Source organism: Cryptotermes secundus, unplaced genomic scaffold (assembly GCF_002891405.2).
Source record: "Cryptotermes secundus unplaced genomic scaffold, Csec_1.0 scaffold273, whole genome shotgun sequence".
Lineage (NCBI taxonomy): Eukaryota > Metazoa > Arthropoda > Insecta > Blattodea > Kalotermitidae > Cryptotermes > Cryptotermes secundus.
In genome coordinates, this window is record NW_019744109.1 from 1,344,795 (window position 1) to 1,350,394 (window position 5,600).

At 39.2% G+C, this 5,600-nt stretch overlaps 1 long non-coding RNA gene across 1 annotated transcript; it reads right to left on the reverse strand.

The window, feature by feature from the left end:
* Positions 1 to 468: 468 nt before the first annotated feature.
* On the reverse strand, positions 469 to 5,356 carry LOC117283089. Its single transcript, XR_004514108.1, has 3 exons — positions 5,323 to 5,356; positions 1,018 to 1,209; positions 469 to 520 (listed from the first exon to the last, which is right to left on the reverse strand). It is a non-coding gene; the product is annotated as an uncharacterized LOC117283089 (long non-coding RNA).
* Positions 5,357 to 5,600: the final 244 nt, after the last annotated feature.

A 5,600-nucleotide genomic window follows, 5' to 3' on the forward strand; every position in this document is an offset into this window, starting at 1 on the left:
TTTCGGCCACAGATGGCCATCTTCATGTGTTTTAACGTGTCCAACTGTTACACTGTTCTGAAGTGCGCTAAACTGCGCCTTGCAGTCCACTTAAAAATATAAAATTTAATGGATTTTAAGTAAGTGTTAAATTGTGAATAAACAATTGTTGCATTACTGACGGACTGTGAATACACAGACGTTTGGCTAAAGATTTGCAACAGGATGGTGAAATACAGAATTACGAGATTTGAAACCACGACATTTCAAACAGGAATGCAAACCATGCGATAGCAAGGTCCGCCATTTTTGTGCTATATATATTACTGTCGATAATGATGCTATCCTGGAATTGCTTAACATTTCATACTTTCCGACATAATTAACATGAGTTAGTACCTGACATGTTTCCATAATAGGAAGTGTTCTTTGTAACATGTTGACATAGAATTTCACTTCATTACATCATTGTTACTGCTATTGTTGGAGGGCATCCAAATGGACCGAGGTCGAGGTTACAGAGTCCAGAGGCCAAGGCCACCTGCACAACACATTTCGTTATTAAACTAACGGGGACAAGGAAGGCCCTTCCAGTCGGTCAATCCATCCTGTGCTTACAGCTCATGCTATTTCAAGTACATTTCCTGCAGTCTCTGTCCACTTGTCGCAATAAAACTGCTACAGACGGCACAAAACAAGGAAATTAAGCAAACTTTTACAGCTCAGTTCATTTTCTTAAGTGCCCTAACAATCATGAATGTTTTCTACGTTGTTATATCCAGACACTCTGACCAATTATTGTTATCAAAAACCAGGTGCGTGGGTTCTATCAGAATATTTTTGCGGCACAGGGTTGACGAGTGGAGGTCACTAGAGGACCTTCTACGAGAATAACACTTACTGGCGCCAACAATGGGCAACATGTTTTCGTGACTCACTCGTAACAGCTTTCTGCAATAGTGGTATAAATCATTGTATAGTAAAGCCCCAAATTCATCCAAAATTCGTGAACAGAAATGTGTTCTTTGAAATACTTACCGTTGTAGAGGCTGGTGAATGTGATAGCCGATCCCAGGAAATAGCCTTATCCTGTAGAGTCAGTAGCACACACGCCATGTTTTTTTCTTGCATTAGTTTAACTACCCGCATTCTTGAGAGCCAAACACAATGGGATTTGACATTCAGCAGCGAAGTATGGAATCACGTCTTCATCGTAAGTGCTAATATACACTGTAAATACGAAGAGGCACACTAATTGAGAGAGCGGGAGGTCAGTGCAGTGTAATACAGTTGTTGAAAGTTAGGTAGAAAACGGGGCCAGAGTAGAGGGGGGGGGGAATAAAATACGGCACCAAAATACTTCAATAATTGTTAGTGCTGATACACAATTATAAAGTATTCGTGCAAGGAACAAGGTAGAACATTTGCGCTTACAAGCATTACCAACATCACGGCTGCTTTCTGGTGTCTTTGAAGCCAAATTTAAGGGCCTTCCGGCAAACTAAACTGGTGCTGGACTGCGAAATACCGGAACTATGAGGCACGATCTGTATATGAATTATACACTGACTTTTGTGTTCTACATATAGAGCAGCATTTTGTCGAAATAACGGCAGGAAACCAACTTGTGTTAAAACAAATATAAATTTTGAAGAAGCTTGATCATAATTCAATTCCTTATTTATATAACTGCTTGCTCAGCAGCCGAAGGGGCAATTTTAAAGTAATCATGAGCCAAAGAAGGAAATAAAGCAAACACACAAAGAAATAAAAACAAGGCAGATTTTATCCTTTCGAAAATACGAGTAATAAAATGCCAGCAAGGACAATGACGTCAATCATTTTGCCGTGAGAAAAACATACATATATTCATATTAGAATATACTCGTAATTAATATCTTAATAAATGAGGAAGTAGCTTTATCAAATATGATTAAGAGAAACACATTATTGGTTCCAAATACATCAATAAATAATAATAATAATTCAGTTCTCCGCTTATTTACATGCTTAGCTCAACAGCCAGTGGCCAGTTATAAAGTCAGCACGAACACAAAGAGCAACAGACAACACAGGACAAAGCAAACAAAAACAATAAAAAACTTCAATTAAGGTTGTTCATATTTAAACCCGAGTTTCTAAAGATATCCGTAGATTTACAGACTGCATTAGCAACAGAAACACATCGAGCTGAAGGGCAGTGGCTGGCGGAGCAACTGAACATAGTAAAGTTACGTATGCTCCGAGTAGGAACATGATTGCCGGGAAGAGGGGCAACATTTAGCGCCGTTATGAACATTTATTGAAAATAAAGCATCAGGTTGAAGATGCCTGATGTGCAGTGTCAGCAAATTTAATTCTCCCAACAAACTGTCACAATGATATTCCGTATCTTGAAAATATCTGTTGTGGCAAAGCGCTTCAAATTTCCTTTGTTTGTTCTCAAGTTTATTGGAGTTAGTAATCGTAACAGAGTTCCACGTAACAGAAGCGTACTCCAGTTTGAATAAAAATAATAATAATATTAAAAGCAAATTCCAGTAAAGTACACAATGTTGCGTTACCCTGCGGATACCAGCCACTCCCATCTGCTGAACAGCGGAAGAGAATAAGATCCTGCCTCTAAGATTATACAGAAAGACAAAATAGAAGTACAGAAAAATAAGCAACTATATGACAAACGCCCCTATCGGGTTTCACTCCCACACTCATACCTATCGGCCTTCAATAAATGCCTATCTGCAGGCAGGATTTATGCAGAAACAGAAGGACATACGTGACATCTGAGATTCTTATGGCAGTGCTACTGGGACGTGTTAAGTGTTTAACAGGCCGCACCATAGCTCAAGCAGTTAGTCGCTGGCTTCCCACCGCGGCGGCCTGGGTTCCATCCCGGATCTGGTCAAGTGGGATTTGTGGTGGACAAAGTAGCACTGGGGCAGGTTTTCTCCGAGTACTTCGGTTTCCCCTGCCAATATTCATTCCAAAAATTGCTCCACAATTACCCTCACCTATCATCTGGGGCTGGTACAATAGGCCAGAAGTGGCCGCAATAAAAGGGATTTAGTCCCACCCCACTAGCAATAAAGAAAAGTGTTTTAACAGATTCTTGTTGTAATGGCTTACTTTTCTACTCTGAAAATTGTCACAATGCATTCTACCAGACTGCACGGCGTGACATCACAGAGGATAGAACTCGCCAGAAAGATATATGCTTAACATTAAGGATTAGAAATTTTCAAAAATGCATCCCTGTAGAACGATATAAACTCGTTTTTAACTAATGAATAGAATCAGGCAGGAATCTAAGAATATCCAGAAATGGTACAGAACATAATGTAGTCATAATCATTGCCACATAATTCGCAAGGGGACACGGCAATGTAACAAGAAAGTCAACCGTCAGCATTGAAATACAAACTCCAGGGACCGTATATCACAAGCCATATGCATTTTACACGAATAGTCTTTGAAAATTAGCATGTAAGAATTTATTGTAAAAAAGATAAGATAAGAGAATTAAATATAATAAACCACGCGGTAGTGTAGCGTACAATGATACAATCCAGAAGTTCACGGGTTCGAGCGCCGATGAGGTGGATTTTTTCAATTGACCTAATCCTTCGAGCCGCACTATGTCCGAGGGGTCGACTCAGCCTCTAACAGAAATGAGTACCAGGAATCTTCCTGGGAAGTAAAGGGCGGCCGGCGCTTAAGGCTGACAACCTTACAGCCTTCTGTGAGCCGTTTATCTATATAAAATGTGGAAGCCTCGACGTCTCACAACCCTATGGACCTTCAAGGCCTGTTACAGAGGTAGCTTACCTTACCATACAAGCATCTGATATAAATTTTTGCACCAAACAATATTCTGCAACATAGTGCCAAAAAATATAAAAAAATCTTATGTACACGTATTTATACGTAAGTTTAATTAAAGGAAATTACGTATTCTCGGTTTAATATAAATAGGAGCTGTCGAGCATTAGCATGTATGAATGCAGGTTATGTGGTAGGTCGCGAATGAGCGAGCAGTCTTTTATTTCAGTGTGTCGCATCTATTCTTTGTGTACTGATAACATATTTAAGTGAAATTTGAAGTGTACATAATATTCATCATAGAATGTTGCTTAATTTATGAAGATATTTAAGGTTTATTTCATTTTCGGAAGAGGCACTTAACAATGTATCCATGTAAACCCTTTCAATGTAATTATGTTGAGAGGTGTAATCTGAAGGCAGCTGGGTAATCCAAGTAGACACATGATAGAAAATACGACGGTAATATATCCGTTTGCCTACTTCAGGTTGCATGTCCATGAACTTCGTAAAACTTATTGGAATGAACCTTATTCCTAAATGCCTCCTATTAATTTCAAATGCATTCAGCAACAGAATGACCTGATCGTTTGTGGTGTATATATAGGTCTCTGCTTGATGCCCTTACCTAGTTTTTTTTTTTTAAATTAGCTTAGTGGGGGGTGGTCTAACTAGGTCCACTCGGCACGGCGGCCACTCAGTAGCCTTCCCCGGGTGATTGTGATGATGGAGAATTTGGTGGAATGAAGATTGGCAGGGGAAACCGAAGTACTCGGAGAGAATCCACCTTAGCGCCACTTTGTTCACCACAAATCCCACTTGACCAGACCCGTGATCGAACCCGGGCTGCCGCGGTGGGAAGCCAGCGACTAACCGCTTGAGCTATGGCGCGGCCCTCTTTACCTAGCTTAGTAACAGATCCTACTAGGAAATAAATATCTGGTATGGATTGAAACTCAAGCAGGAAATTTATTTTCGCAGAAGGGCTGTACAGAATGGGGTGTACGCCTGTTTGAAAATGTCCTTCAAGACTTCTTCGCTATTTCCTGAGTATAAAATTGCTTTAATAATGCAATAAGTAGAATCAATTAAGACTATATCCTCTCCTCCCATTTCCGTTCTCAGTGAAGCAATAAGTTTTGTTCGAATGGCAGCGTTGTTATAATGGACATATTCAAGAATTACATCATTATTTTTACAACAGATATCCAAATTTTACAGTTTCTTCTAAATAACTTACATTTGTCTATTTAAAATTTTTTTTGTTCAAGCCAAAAATTGTTATTGTAGGTCCATCAATCTGCTCTATTGTCCGACACATATTTTTTTATGTTAATTATTATAATAAATCCACAAATGTATTACTGTTCCCTCTTTCTATATTCTATATTTTCCAGTTGTCATCACTTTTAGTCCCATCTTATCCTTCTGTTACATTGTCTACAATGCACCTCTCATTCTTTTCTACGTCATATTTTATATATTTTGTTACAACCCATCTCAAGCGCGTTGCTTATATCTTACCTGTGCTGCTTGCAACTGTGTTCCTTCCTTCCCATGAAGAAGACTGGACGTGTGGGTACCTGTACTTCTACCTGCAACGTACTGCGCCTGCGCTTTCATGCCACTATCTAATACAGCCTTTTGATATTCAACTCTCAAGTCAAATGGACAATTCATCTTATTTAACTTCGGTCAATTTATTAATTTTCCTAGATTAGTATGTTATTCGTTTAATTTATGCAGGAAATTTATCTCCTCGGGGGGGGGGGGGAGGTTTTTAAAAGGAAAGATGAGCCACA